Here is a 15,845-nt window from a genome sequence, read left to right as displayed (position 1 = left end):
AAACAGGGCAGCAGCCAAATTTTATGAGAGGCTAGATTCGAAGGCAGCCCCAAACTTGATGCATAAATCTTCCACCCAATTCAGGGAGTACAAATGTAGTCATCTGGCATGTTCATTCAGATCTTTCTTTTGTGTTATTTTATGGTTCTCATTAGCAGCCCTCAAAATGCTCTGGGCACAGTTTTCTGGGTTCACTGTGAGGCTGAATTTCTAGTCACACCCTCAGGATAAGGCTGACGGTATAAGGTCTCTCCCACCCAGAGTTTACATACATGTAGAAGGAACATCCCTAATAGGGTATTTTTAAACCAAACCAGCCATCAGGACCTGCCCTTTGATCAAAGACTCGGAATAGGATGCTCAGAACATCTCATTACAACATGTGCAGGTCAAGGTCAAGTTTTTTTGAAGCACAAAGCCCATTGTTCTTGCTCTGGATTGAAATCAAGAGTATCGCTCTCCCTGAGTTTTCGCTTCCTGTGATGGCACACCCCCTCCTCCTTTACCTCTCTCCTTAGGTGACAAGGGCACAATTTCATTTATTGGAGGCGCTAAGTTTCCCCATTTTACTGTGACTTCAAGAAGCTGTTTCAAAGCCAATGAATCACAGAAGCCTGCATAATACTGGCATGCTCTTCATTGTAAAGTTTTTCCCAACCTATGTGGTTGCTATTATGTAGAGGAGGTCGGGGGAAGATGAGGAAGCAGTTGGGTGTAGGCTACCTAGCAATAAACAGTTGAAAAGAGTTAGAAAACACTTTCTTTGTAGCCTGCATTACAAGTTTACTAGGAATGAAAAATATCACCTCGGGCTTCCCTGGTGGCGCAGTGGTTGAGAGTCCGCCTGCCAATGCAGGGGACGCGGGTTCGTGCCCCGGTCCTGGGAAGATCCCACATGCCGTGGAGCGGCTGGGCCCGTGATACATTGCCGCTGAGCCTGCGCGTCCGGAGCCTGTGCTCCGCAACGGGAGAGGCCACGACAGTGAGAGGCCCGCGTACCGCAAAAAAAAAAAGAAAGAAAGAAAAATATCACCTCGTCAGCCCTGTTTCTGTGAGTTGAGCTATTTAAAGGAGACAGGGGTTTTCCACAGATGAGCCCACCGGGAGGGTCAGAGGACTATCAGTTTCCTTCAGTTTGTTCAGAAACACACAGAAACAGCTAGGTTTTCCAGCACAGAATTTCTTTTCTAACTTTCTCTTCCCCTAACATCCCTACCTCCACCTGAAAAAAAAAAAAAATTGGGTTTTGGCAAATGCTCTGTTGACAATCCTTGTCTAATTGTAGGCTCATTAGAAGGAGATGTTGAAAGTGAAATTCTTCTGATCTACCATTCGGCTTTTTCTTTTTCTTTTTTCTTTTCATGGCTTATTTCACATTTAATCTTTAAAGTGAAGATAAATCTCTACAGGAAAAGCCAAATATCCCTTTAATACCAGTGTTTACGCAGTTTAACCTTTCCCTAAAAAGAATTTTCATTTTGTTATATAGCTTAAATATGAACGCCCATTGAAAGAGGCTAAAAACAAGACCGCAAAATGTAGAAGGACTGTGCCAATTTCTAGCTGTAAGTAAGGTCTCACTCTCCCAGGGTCACCATGGCTTTTTTGATGGCAACAGGTCCCATTCATAGTCACTCTTCTCATAACTGCCCTGAGTCAAAATGAGCCCTCGGTAATACAGTCAGAGAACAGGATATATGTGTATGCATAACTGATTCACTTTGCTGTACAACCGAAACTCACACAACATTGTAAATCAACTATACTCCAATAAAAATTTTAAAAAGAAAAAAGAAGAATTTCAGAATGAAAGACCATTAAAAAAAAAGAGGACAGAAAAACTACTGATGTTTCACAGCTTCCAAAAAGACGAAGGGAAACACCATTCTATTTCCTAACACTAATGCATTCGAGCCAAGTAGATGCTTTGGAGTTCCTTCTGATTTCATCACTCTGTTCCTACCCAGATATGATCTACATCTAGATCTAGATGTCAGAGAGAAAGCGTCCCTGCCACATTTTCCCTCCAGTCTAACTGGTAATTCTGAGCCAAATTGTCCCCACCGTGCGAATGCAGTGGAAGGCTTGATGTGGCTGTATTATTCCAGATAATAATACCTCTCCTTGTCTTCTTTTTGAATGTCAACCAAAAGCACATTTTTGTTTTGTGGTAAGAAGTGTGCATCACAAATGAGATCAGCTAAAATTCTAGACAGCATTCCCCAGCAGCTTCCAAAATAAATGCACCCACATTCTTATTTAGCACCACCTGCAAGAAAAGTCTATGGTCAGTGTTCAGGCTCAATAATGTAGAAATGGAAATTATTAGCTGGGAAATAGGTTTCAGGGTCAGGTCTACAGAGGATAACTTCAAACAACAGAAAAATTCCTCTTGGAGACAGTCTTCAGAATCCCTTATAAGCAGGCTATATTTGGAATTTATGTATTAGCTTCGTTCCCTTTTGAGTCTCACTCATTCTTCTAAATCAAATGGCTCTCAAATACAAACTCCACCTCGTGAATTACGGAAATCTATTCTTTATCAGCTTTTCCCAACTGAGGTTCCTTGAGAGACTTTAGCCCCACAGAAAATGATTCCAGTGACTGTTTTCTCAGTTTTCTCAAAGAAGGTACTTAGCTAGCACTGCTCTAGAATGCAGAGGAAATAAGTTCATTCATTAACATACAATATATGCCTTAGGGCATTAGGACTTAAAATTCTCTAGCAAATCTTAGAAAAGGGCTGCTAGTTCTTTTAAAGAGCATAGAGGGGCTTCCCTGGTGGCGCAGCGGTTGGGAGTCCGCCTGCCGATGCAGGGGACGCGGGTTCGTGCCCCGGTCCGGGAGGATCCCGCATGCCGCGGTGTGGCTGGGCCCGTGAGCCACGGCCGCTGGGCCTGCGCGTCCGGAGCCTGTGCTCCGTAAAGGGAGAGGCCACAACAGTGAGAGGCCTGCGTATCGCAAAAAAAAAATATTCAGAGGACGCGGGTTCGTGCCCCGGTCCGGGAGGATCCCGCATGCCGCGGTGTGGCTGGGCCCGTGAGCCACGGCCGCTGGGCCTGCGCGTCCGGAGCCTGTGCTCCGCGACGGGAAAGGCCAAGACAGTGGGAGGCCCGCGTGCCGAAAAAAAAAAAAAAAAAAGAGCATAGAAATGTCATCACAAGCTGATTTGCGTAACACTGCGAGTTTCTCCATGTCTCCGAATATTACTAACATGACTACCACTACAACAATAACTAGTCCTACTAGTGGTAAGAAGATAAAGAATAGCTTCCACGGGTCGACCAGTCACTATACTGAATACTTAAAACTCATCTGCTCATTTAAACAAGACAGCAGTTTGAGGTGGACATTATTATTATTATCATCCCATTTGACAACTGAAGAGATGCTGATTAGAGGGGTTAACTGGCAAAGTCAAATGTGAGCCCAGATCCTGTCTGACTCATAACTGCCAGAAGACAAAAGAAATCGACTACACTGTGACAGATGCCAAGGGTGGGTAGTGTTAGGGAGCTGTCAGGCCGAGGGACTCCACCCACCTGCTGGACCAACCAGGTGGAGGGAGGGAGTCAGGATGGAGGTTGGGTTGGTTAATGACCACAGCCAAAGAGGTGAAGGCACCAAAGAAGAAAAAAATGCCAGGAAGAGGACCGGGACCCCAAAGCCAGATAAAAAGGGGACTCGGACCAGGCATTGGAGTACGCCAAGGCAGCTACCATATGTCAGGGCTCTAGGACACTAGTTCACGTCGAAATCAAAAGAACATTTTTTATTTATTTATTTTTGCGGTACGCGGGCCTCTCACTGTTGTGGTCTCTCCCGCTGCGGAGCACAGGCTCCGGACGCGCAGGCTCAGCGGCCATGGCCCACGGGCCCAGCCGCTCCGCGGCATTTGGGATCTTCCCGGACCGGGGCACGAACCCGTGTCCCCTGCATCGGCAGGCGGACTCTCAACCGCTGCACCACCAGGGAAGCCCCAAAAGAGCATTTTTAAATGGTAAGTAAATCCAACCTCTTCCGAGAAAGTAGAAGGACTTGAGCAACCTCTTTCTCATTTCCCTCCACTGCCTACCACTGCCTCCTTTTGATTCCCAAGGAACAATGTCTCTAATATGACTTTTCCAGCACAGTGAAAGGGGCATAAAGAAGAAAGTGGGGCATGTCAGTCCAAAAAATTGGAAGCAGCTAAAGGTTGACTGAGAATAGACAGCCTGGGGTTGAAAGCAACTTTCATGATACAGTTCATGGCTGCAAACCCAATGGTTTCCCTTCATGTCTGACTGAATCTCTCGTGTCAGTTTTTCCCCACAGATAAGATCCTGTTTCTAAGATTTGAAAAAAATATAGAAATCAACTAATTTCTAAGAAGAAGAAAGCGTGTTGATGCTCTGAAGGTCAAAATCCAATGCTCTGCACAGAGCCATCCATGGGAAACATCTCCTCTGTCCCACTTTGTAAAACAATTTCAACGACAGACTGAGCTGCTTTGATGATGAGAGACTCACTAATTTAAAATTCTTCTTCTCAACATTGGACTTAGCAGTGTTGGATATCAAGGATATGGTATTTTTCTTCTCATAGAGTGTTTTTTTCAATGTAAGACTTTGTAGACTGTAAGATGCACCGTTACTTTGTGTACCGATAACAAGGAAGAGCTGCTATTTTAATGAAAACCAACCACTCACTGTAAGAGATATTCTGGTTTTAGAGATGTTAAAATATGGGGTGGCGGGTGGGGAATGTGTGCCTCAGAGACTATGGAATACGGTGATTCTTTGCCCTTTGTACAACTGCCCACACTGTCCACATAGCCCTCAGGGAGTTTGAAGGCTGCTGTGTTAAATCAAACATCTGCCTACTGCTGACTAGGACGGCCCCGCAGAGGCACCTGATCCCACCGCTGCTTATTCCTGCTTGAATTATCCTCTCAGCCCACTGAGGGCTGGGGATTGTGGTCCATAGCCCTCAGCCATACCCCTGGGAGCCCAGCGCGGGGCCAGGCACACAGAAAGCACTCCAAACGTGCTTGCAAAGCACGTTTACATCCAGATTTAAAGCAGCCACGTTCCCTGTGCTACCTGACACTAGCCACACTCCTGAGATAAGCCAGGCAGAGACCATTACCCCTGCTTTCCAGAAGAACACAAATGCAGCCAGATTAAGTAGCTTCACCTGCCCAAGGACACGCCGTGAGCAAGTGACGTCTCTGGTAGGATCGCTCAAAGTTTCTAACTCCCAGAGCAAAACTGGCCCTTTTTATCCTGTTACCTCCCTCTGCTCCCAAAATAAAATGCCATGTCTAAAGTTCCCACCTGGTGTTTCACACCCATCTGGAGACCAAGGTGTGCCAGGAGTGCCTGAGATTAGTCTCCGGTACCTGGTACCCGTGTGGCTGCCCAGGGCATCTCAGGACCACGTTTTCTGGGATGCCCTGCCCGCCTCTCCATGGACCTTGCCTTCCTCTACCGCCCAGCATTCTGCCTTATAAGCCAGGAGGCAAAGGGAGTCACAGCAATGGGTTTAGGATTTGTATTCCCTGAGTATTTTGTGAAACATATATTACATAAATATTATATATATATATATATATATGTTATCAGGGAAACAAATCTCAAATCCTAGAATACCCAATGTCTCCTTACTGAGGTATAGGATCAATGGTAGCACCACAAAAAAACACTGATTTCATGGCCCTATATAGGCCTTTCTCTGTGGAAAGGGGAAAAAAAAAGCAATTTTAACATGTTATCTCTTCCCTATCCTTTCCTTATGCAAAAGGGGAGCTTCACTAGCAGAAATCAGAGCGTTCAACTTACAAAAATCAAGGGGCAGAGGAGGACTATCAGGGGATAATTCTCTCTTGACTGAAATCCCTTTCGCCCCCCTGCCGCCCCACACACACACGCCTTTTTTTTTTTTCCCACAAAATGAAGAAAACAGTTTATTTTCTCAATAAGGGGGTATCAGGCAGGATTGTGGACATCTTGGGTCCCTCACCATAGTGATACATTTTCCTTCCCATTAAATAATAAAATATGCCGTAGAGTGGCACAACTCTGCAGACCCAAGGCACATTAAAGCAGGTTCATCAAGCACCACCCATGTGGAAAGACATGAATATATTTTTACCTGGCACAGACAGAGTTCCTTTGCAGCTGCCTCAGAAACCCCGCTCCCACGCGCTCCTTCCTAAAACACATGGGGGAGGGGGAGAGAGAAATTGCAAATTTCACTGAAGATCAGAGCAAAAGACAGACATAATATCTGCAAAGAACCCAGCATGAAACAGCATGTAGAATTCTTAATAATGTAGCTCTTAACTATTTTTTGTTTTATTTTGTTTCATTTTCACTTATTAGGAGAATTTTTAAATAACTGGAATTTTGCTGCTGCAGGCTAGGTTTGGGGTCAGTTTCTGTTCTATTATTTGGGAGTGATCAGTTGTTTTATCCCCATCCGAATTCTATTTTTCTTCTATTTTGGCCCCAAAGCACCAAAACCTTATGGTTAGGAAGGACTTGTTGAGGCTTCTATGTTGAAGCAAAGTAAAGATACAAATCATGAATTCCATCGCAAAATCCACTAATTGTCAGATTTTTGTGAAAGACTCTAATTAAATCCAGTAGGAAAAGAACGCCAAGCAGTCGAAAAAGAAAAATCAGTCATTTAAACAACTCGCTAAGAGCTTAAAATAGACACCAAAGAACATCTGAAAAGTGCTTTTTTTTTCTTTTCAGGCAAAAAGAGGAAAAATCAGGAACAGAGAAATGTTGGGCTAGGTAATAATATTCTAAGCATCTGAAAGGTAGCATCTATAAAAACTTTATGAGATGTGCTAAATTTATTCCAGACAAAAATCTTCATCGACTGACTGCCTATGAGATTGTCTTTATTGTCTTTCTTTCTTTATAGAGCTGTCAAGGGAAGATTCCTCCGGCTCAGCCAATCATGGAAGATTTCTGAAAAACCCTGGAGAATAAAGAGATTGGTAATCTCTTTTTAGGTAACCTAATCCCTGCACACAGAAACCCCTCCTCCAGTTCTACTGAAAACAGCTGCCCCCCAAAACAAGTGTCTTTTATGAGACACTCTTCAACGAACAAATGACAAATCCCCCCAAACATAAAACACATTTCTCACAAAGCAAAAGCACTCAACTTGAGCCGCAAAACCCTCACAAGGTTGAAAATATCTTTCTCACAGATGCAAATAGGAAAAAGAGAACTCAAAATTGTATTCCTCGCGATTTAGATGTCCCAAAATTAGTCAGGTCAACTCACAAATTTTGTATTCATGCCCCCAAAACGCTCACAAAAGTGAGTTCCTGGGTCAGGGTCCCTGTTCAAAGTTAAGCTCCATTCAGACCCAGTCAAAGAAACTCATCTCTTACCTGCTCCCCCAACTTGCACATGGTCTTTCAAGATTGGCTGGGGGTGCGTCAAGGTGTGTGAAGGGAGAGCTGGCTCAAAGGAACTTCCTGGACTTCATTTCCCTCCTGCCTTGTCCAAAAGCAGGACAATGCTCGGCAGAGCTCTCCCCAGATGCTGCACGACTGACCCCAAATGGGTACAATGGCATTTTTGGCAAAACTCCTTGTGTCCTGGGTTCTTCCCCATCTGTCCTTCCCCCTGCAGGTAGGACACTTTCTTCTGTGGTTAGAAAGCAAAGTGAGGCTTCCAGAAGTGGACCTCACCCTCCAGCCCCATCTCACCCGTCTCTATGAGGCCCCATCCTCCCCTCCTTTGCCCCTGCTTCAAGGAGGAGAGCACCCTCCTCCTGTCAGAGACCAAGGCTTCCTCCGGAGATGCAGCCTCAGCAGATACCTCGCTCCAGCAACAGTACATCTCTCACCAGCACCATGAACCTTTCTCTCTTTGGGAACACTTTCCCCTCTAAATATAATATGAATCTACTGATAATGCAGATCTCTCCACTCATAACAATATTTTTTTAATTCCGAGGTGGTATCCCTTACAGTAGCTATCGCTCTGCTCACCACTCCCTCTGCAGCTTCTTGGAAAGCAGACTGCCTCACAATAATCTGGCTTCATTCTCCCTCTACGAACGGGGTCCTCTCTCGAGTCAGTAATAGCCTTGACTTACGGCATCCACAGAAATCTTCCCTTCATCCTTTCAGCTGCCTTCTCCGTGGAGTTTGACACTTTCCCCTTCCTTCCTTTTGGAAACTCTCTCCTCCTCTGGGTCCCACAGGCCTTCTCTCCTATTCCTCACACTATCTCTCTGGTTGTTTGTACCCAGCTCCTGTGTCTGCCTCTTCTTCCACCCGGCACTTGCACGGGCGTGTTATGCTCTGCACGTTCATGTATCTTCTCCTTCTGGTCTCCTGGCTCCCTCTTCTGTGTCTGGCTTCCACAACGATTGACAGGATGGCATTTCCCATCTGTAACTTTACCAGCCCAAACCAGCCTCTACCACATCTTTGATGATGCCTGAAATAATTCTCCCAGGGGGACATAGATTCCATTTCTCTCTGAAGATTAAAATGTAGATAATCCTTGGAGAAGTGAAATACCTGCAAATTCTCTCCTAAGTGATCATTTTGATGGGAGAAGAAGAGAGGCAAGTCAAACATTCTCTATCCCTCGATTTTTCACTTATCACAAGTGGGATAAAAACAGTTGTCCTGGGCTTCCCTGGTGGCGCAGTGGTTGAGAGTCCGCCTGCCGATGCAGGGGACACGGGTTTGTGCCGCGGTCTGAGAAGACGCCACATGCCGTGGAGCGGCTGGGCCCGTGAGCCATGGCGGCTGAGCCTGCACGTCCGGAGCCTGTGCTCCGCCGCGCGAGAGGCCACAACAGTGAGAGGCCCGCGTACCGCAAAAAAAAAAAAAAAAAAAAAGTTGTCCTTCTTAAATCAGCCATAATAGAGTTGAAAGTGCCCTGAGAATTTTAAAACTGGAGTAACATTATTACTAACTGGCATGGGTACAGTTGGTTTTTATTTTGGGAAAGCTTTAGACCTCTCATACTTCCACTCTTTTCTGAGGCTTAACACACTTTTAATTAGAACACCTCTGAAAATTTCTCCCAGCATCCGTCTTTGAAAAGCTGGTGAGTCTACCGTGCCTGACCCTGACTTCACTAGCAAACTGAGTCTCAGGGGCGGTGGGAAGGTGTCTACGAAGGCATAGAAGAGGCAGGAAAATGGAAATTCCTACTATTAAAAGGCCTCAAAATTTATTTTATATCCATCAGGAATACCAGGGCAGAAAGCATTCATATAAGAAAAGACACTTGTTTCTTAATGTTGTTTATAGTTCTGTGTAGTGTCAAACATCCAATACAAAATAAGCTGTGTGCTTGCAGTGAACACGTGCACACCTTCTCAGAATTTGGGATGAGAAGGAAGGTGCTTGGGTATAAATTAAGAGGCTGGCTGTCATTAAGTCACCTTCTTGTTTTAGAATCTAAAATGACTATTGAACACTGACTGATGAAATTCACCAAATACTTCCGGTTTGTCCTTTCTACCCTTGAAGTTGGTTGTATCCAGGTGACTTGCTTTGGCCAATGAAATATGAGTAAAAGTGAAAAGTGACACCTTTGGGCTGAAGCTGTAAACACGTTTATGCAATTCATTATATTCTTCTATTTGCATATTGCTATTTGCATATTGCTATTTGCATATTGCTATTTGCATATTACTATTGCCATTGGCAACATTAAGAAAGAGGTGTTCATTAGCCTGGGTCCTGGGTTCAGGATAATGCAGAGAAGCATCCCCAGTCCACCTGTAAAGAATATAGAACATAAGCCAAGCAGAGTTAATTTTTTACACAATCTATCTGGATCTATACTGAACAGTGTGCTCCCATCAAATCCAGCATCCTCAATCCTACCTAACTAGGTCTCTCACTAACTTTTGTATCCTTGTCTCTCAACACGCTCCAAGAGACAGTCTCATGAAGGGAGGCTCATTCATTTTCTATTTGCTGTGTTTCTAATTGACCACACATCGAGTGGCTTGAGACGACAGTGGTGTTGACGTTAGTCAAGGCTGTGGTCCCGCCTGAGGATTAGGGTCCTCCTCCAAGCTCATCCAGGGTGTTGACAGAATTCCATATTTTGTAGCTTTAAGACTAAGACCCTCAACTCCTGAAGGCCCCTCTTTGCCCTGGGCAGTTCAAGTGTGTGATTTCTTCCAGGCCAGCAGGAAAGTCTGTCCCATCTAAGGCCTACCTAACTAGGTCAGGGCCACCCAGAAGAATCTTCTTGCTTAACTCAAAGTCAGCTGATTAGGGACCCTAATTACATCTGCAAAACTCCCTTCACCTTTGCATCTAATATAGCGAAGTCAGAAAAATGACATTCCATCATGGCACAGGTCCTGGCCACACTAAAGGGGAGGGGATTATGTAAAGGTATGAGTCATTGGGGGTCCTCTTGGAATCCTACCTACCACAGGGGGCCATTCTGCCTTCTATGTTCACACACAAGCTCTAGCTCCTCTCGTAGCTCTACTCATACAACACCTTCTTTACTGTCCTCATTCTCAGTCCGAAGTTTCTCCATCCTTCAGCCAAAGACAGGCCCCTCCTCTCTACAGCTTCCCTAAGACTGCTACCCACATGCAGAGAAGGCTTACAATTCTCAGTTTCTCTCAACCCTCTGCCCTCAGAGTCCTAATCAGGGTAGAGCACACACACATAAAAAACAAGAGATAACAAACTCTTAGGATCTGCATCATCTATATAACACATGTAGCAGGGGGATCACACAGAAGTTGAAAATGCACAAAAATTCAGTACCTAGGAAACTCCAACGTGAAGTTCCAGGCACAAATTTTCAAAAGAAATAACTATGAACAGGTTTCCTAAGTCAACAGACTTCTTTCCCACAAGAAGAATATGAAGGAATTAAGGGAGTTGGAATTGTGGAAGAATATTTTGGTAACGGCTGTCCAAATTTTCAACACGAACTGTGCCCTAGAAAGGGCTTGACTTGGTGATATAAGGGACCTTAACTGTAAGAGGCTGGAGGGGAGGGGGTGGAGCTAAAGGTTGAGTATTAGGAGGGCAAGTCAAGAAATCAACAGCGCCGTGTCAAGAGAAGGGTGGATTGATCGTCCAGCAGGGGATGTCTGAACAACCCTGCACTCTTCACACAGGAGACAAAACGGTCTTTAATCATCTTTTAGAAATTCCAGCCCAAAGAAAGCAGAACCAGCTTACAACAGTACAAGTCTTGAAAGAGCTTTCCTGTTTCTCTCTTTTTTTTTTTTTTTTTTTTGGTACGCGGGCCTCTCCTGTTAAGGAGCACAGGCTCCGGAGGCGCAGGCTCAGCGGCCATGGCTCACGGGCCCAGCCGCTCCGCGGCATGTGGGATCCTCCCGGACCGGGGCACGAACCCGTGTCCCCTGCGATGGCAAGCGGACTCTCAACCACTGTGCCACCAGGGAAGCCCTTTTTTTCCTGTTTCTCTTACTGATCTCTACAACCCCAGAGGGGCGTGAGATGGCAGCTAGAGAGTGGAGGTCCAGGTGCACAAGGAAGAAAGAAGGTGGGCAGGTTGGAGACGGAGGTGAAGACTTACCGCTGCATGAACACTGAACAGTTGCTGTGGACTGGCCATCCCGACTTCTTATTCAAGACTGTGCTTTGGGTTTTTTTTTTTTTTCCTTTAGGTGGCCATGGGACATTTATCATCTGAAAGTAAGCAGAAAGGCCACAGACTCTGAAATTTTATCCAATGGTAGGGAAAAACCTTTCCCCATTGAGCAGGTTTAAAAGGAGAAGTCAGGACAAAAATCAAGTTGCCTTTAGGGTTCTGCTCTGTAAGTCCTCTTTGTTCTTGTAATAGATCCTATCAAGTGCACCTGTCTCTTCATGTGGTTGTGAACTCTTTCAGGGGAGCTGCTTGTTGATTTTAAAGTTCAAAGTCATGGATTACCATCAGTCTTGTCAGCTTCATGGAAAACCATGATGTGGTATTTCTGGTCCTTACTGAGAAGAAAGAAGCAGAGCAGATTTCAGCTGCACGCACACACACACACACACACACACACACACACACACCCACACCCACACCCCTCAGGTCTTCTTGAAAGGGGGTAGCAAGATGCCTAGAACACCATGTGTGAAACTGTCTTATTTCTGAAGCAGACAACCTCAGGATCTCAAATTAAAGGCCGCAACTGGGTCTTTTCCCAGTTCCTCAGCTCTGATAAGGGATGTAAACAAGAATTCCTGGGGAAGGAGATTAAAAGGGAACTCAAAGTGAGGACCAGAGATTTTATGCAAATGTGATTCAAATTGTGAGAAAGCAATCTACTTGAGCTATCTCAATGCTTTTCAGATGTTTGGGGAGTGAAAGGGACAGTGGGTGTCTCAAACGCCAAATATAAAGAAAGCCCACGGCTACAATTGATTTGATTGAAGAAATATATAATAGGCTACTTCCGTACTCACTAAACAGATAAGTTAAGGGGAAAAGTCAGTGTGTGGCTAAAAATATCACAACGGCTATACACACATAGCTGACTTTATATACATTTTTTTCACGTAGCTACAAACTCATTTTATAGAACCCCTCTCCCGTTCCCACCCCACCCCAATAAAAGGAAAATTAGTGAAATCAGATATTATTTCTCAAATGTCAATTTGTATTTCCAATTACACATCCAGTCAAGCCCTTTGTTCTACGTCTATACATTTGTTTGGCGCTTCGGGCCAGTAATCCCCAGCCACTCCAGCTTAGTACAATGAACTGACATGTGTGACATCGTAGCATAAGAAACAAACCCAAATGATTCTTTTATTAAACGGCACTCCACAAGGCATTGCCCGTTGTCAAGGAGGCAGGAAAAGGTGTCCTCCCCTGAATGCCCTTGCACGGGGCCGGCCTGAAGTGGGACCAGTTCTCGGGAAGATTATATCAGTGGCACCGCGCTGGACGACCAGGCCTGGAGGTTTCATCACATGCCCTTGCACTGAGAAATCAGAGCTGGATACACTGGGAGACATGGGGCAGAGGGGCAAAGAGCAGATGTATTTGTTTTGTGAATTATCAGCACATTCCGTTGGGGGGCAGCTGATAAAGTGATACAGATCACAGCGTTATGGAAGAGGAATGAGTCTGAGATACAAAAGAGACTGGGGTGTATTATGAATATTAATACTTGCGTTAACAAGGCCTTCAATGTGCCTTCCTTGTATTAAAGCCTCAAAGGAATCTATGTCTCAAATGGACTTGAATAGGCTCCCTGCTGGACCATAATCTTCTCAAAGCTGATGAATTGCTCTCTTCTGGCAAAAGAAATGAACTTCAGGGTGGACATTTCCTGGGAATAAGGATTTAGAGGTTAAAAAATAATAATAATTTAATTAAAATGTTTCAAAAGCAGGAAACTATGTTTCAATAGTTTATCATTTACTAAAATGGAATTAAAACCTTAGCCATTGATGGAAACTAGGATGTTAGGAAACTAACAACGTCAGACACATGTATTCATCTACTAATTCACCGAGCAACTATATCATGGTGCATGCCACACCTAGGGAGGTGCCGAACTTGTAGGGTGGGGAATAGAAATATGTAAAGGGGCAGTTATACCAGGAAAACACTGTACTAAGTGACTTACACGCAATGCCCCATTCAGTTCTTCCAACGCCGCTATAAAGTAGGTTCTTTTGTCATCCCCATTTTACAGGTGAGGAAACCAAGTCTCAGAGAGGATAAAGAACTCACCCAAAGTCAAGCAAATATTCATTGGTTGGGGCCAAGATCAGATCACATTTTAACCCAGCTCCAAAGTCCATGCTTGCAATCATTACCCCTCTGTGAACCCAGGAGACCTTGGGTTGCAGCGGGGCTGGAGGAGTAGAAGTAAGTGAAGAAAAGGTCACATGACTAAGTGAGAGATTGGTATGAAGACAGGACAATGAAAATGCAACATAACCATCATGGCACCCTGACACTGTGAAGGTTGATTTCTCTGCTGGAAAACCCTTCCTTCTTTCTTTATCCCACTCCAGCTTTCATCTTGCAAGTGGGGTCTTTACCCTATGCCCCTTCCTCCTGTGGGAGCTTCTCATCTTGCATCTGCAATACTTCTGTTACAATATGTTGGATTATAAAGTGTGCTTTACATCTCTTTGCCATTAGATTGAGAACATCTCAAGAGCAGAAACAACAGAGAGATTAATCGGGCATAATCGCCCAGCTTTTAGCACAGTGCTAACACCTAACAGGCAACTATAAAATAAATGAATTAAAGAATGACTATAAGGATATGAGAAGTTTCGGTTTTGTTTTGTTTTGAACGACAAAGCCAGGTTTATTGCTTTGGGTTAGACCAGCGGAGAAAGGATTGGGGCGAGGAAAGGCAGCACGGGAAGTGGGTGAATGTATCCTCCTGGCCATTGCCAAGTTCTCGGCACCCTGGGAATCCGACCCATACACTACGGATGGATCTATGGATCACCTGCTCACGGGCTAGGCACCCACTGAAGTTCAAGGTGCATCCCAAGGCTGAGAAAAAGAGCTCCTCCTCCCCCGGATTCTGCCAGTGGTGTCACCTGCACAGGTCTGAGCACGGAGGGGTGCAGTGATGACATGCACTGGGGTGAGTGTCCTCAGGAAGGCATCTTGGTGGAGGCTACCCCCATCTTCTTGGGCACTGGTGCTGGCTTTCATCATCATATCATTCAATCTTTTTGCAGATCCTGACCTCCAGCAAGTAGATGCCACATTCATGTTATAGTGAGAAAACTAATTTGGGCACAGGAAAGTAACATGAGAAGAAAAGACCAAAAATGGAGTTTGGGGTCAGATCATGGAGGTCATTCATTAAGTGCAGAGTTAAGGTGTTTGGACTTGATATGTTACAGGCAATGTGGAGGCTATGCAGGCTCCAGGCCAAGAGAGTGGCCTGCTCGTCAGGGTTTAGTGAGTTTACATAGCTCTTAGCCTGGGAGTATTGGGGAAGCAGAAAAACAGTAGGGAGCTCACTGACAAGGGACAAGGCAGGTGTCAATAGCACTTAACTTCTATTGCTTTATCCTTTCCTTGAGACTTATTCATAGGGAGCATGGGTTCAGATACTGGATATCCACTTGAGTAATGTATCTACAGTCATAACTCAGTACAAGCCAGACACTCCTGTTTGTTACATGTGGTTTCCTTTTGACCTGTACCACAAGTCAAGAAGAGGCCCGTGTTTTTCTATTCTACAGAGAGCTTTGGAGACTGGCCCATAGTAACACAGCTGGTAAATGGTGGAGGCGAGACTTGTGGGACAGGCAACCTCCCTCCAGAATGAAGGCTCTCTACCGTGATACAGCACTGCCTCTTGGATGCCTCATGGACATATCAAACTTAATATCTATAAAAGAGAACTCTCAACTTCTTCAACACCCCAAACTCACTCCTTCCCAGCCTGCCCCATCTGAGTATATGCCACCATAATCCACCAAGTGCTGCAGCAAAAAAAAAAAAAAAAAATTACAGTCATCATTTATTCCTTTATTAACTCTACCCCTCTCCCATCCTAACCATCCTCAAGCCCCTCCTCCAAATACATCTCCATCTACCCTCTCCTCTCCATCTCCTTTGCCTCCACCCTGGACTCAGGCACCATCAGCTCTCACCTGGTCAACACCAACCACCTCCAGATACAGAGCCCTGTTTCTTGCCCTGTACGATCTATTCTTGATGTAGCGCCCAAAGCAATCTTCTTTTTTTTAAATTAATTTTCATTGGAGTATAGTTGACTTACAATGTTGTGTTAGTTTCTGCTGTACAACAAAGTACGTCAGTTATACATGTACATATATCCACTCCTTTTTAAATTCTTTTCCCATCTAGGTCATTACAGAGTATTGA

This window comes from Neophocaena asiaeorientalis, unplaced genomic scaffold (assembly GCF_003031525.2).
Source record: "Neophocaena asiaeorientalis asiaeorientalis breed wild unplaced genomic scaffold, Neophocaena_asiaeorientalis_V1.1 scaffold381, whole genome shotgun sequence".
In the NCBI taxonomy this organism is placed as follows: Eukaryota; Metazoa; Chordata; class Mammalia; order Artiodactyla; family Phocoenidae; genus Neophocaena; species Neophocaena asiaeorientalis.
This window is presented reverse-complemented; position numbering follows the sequence as displayed.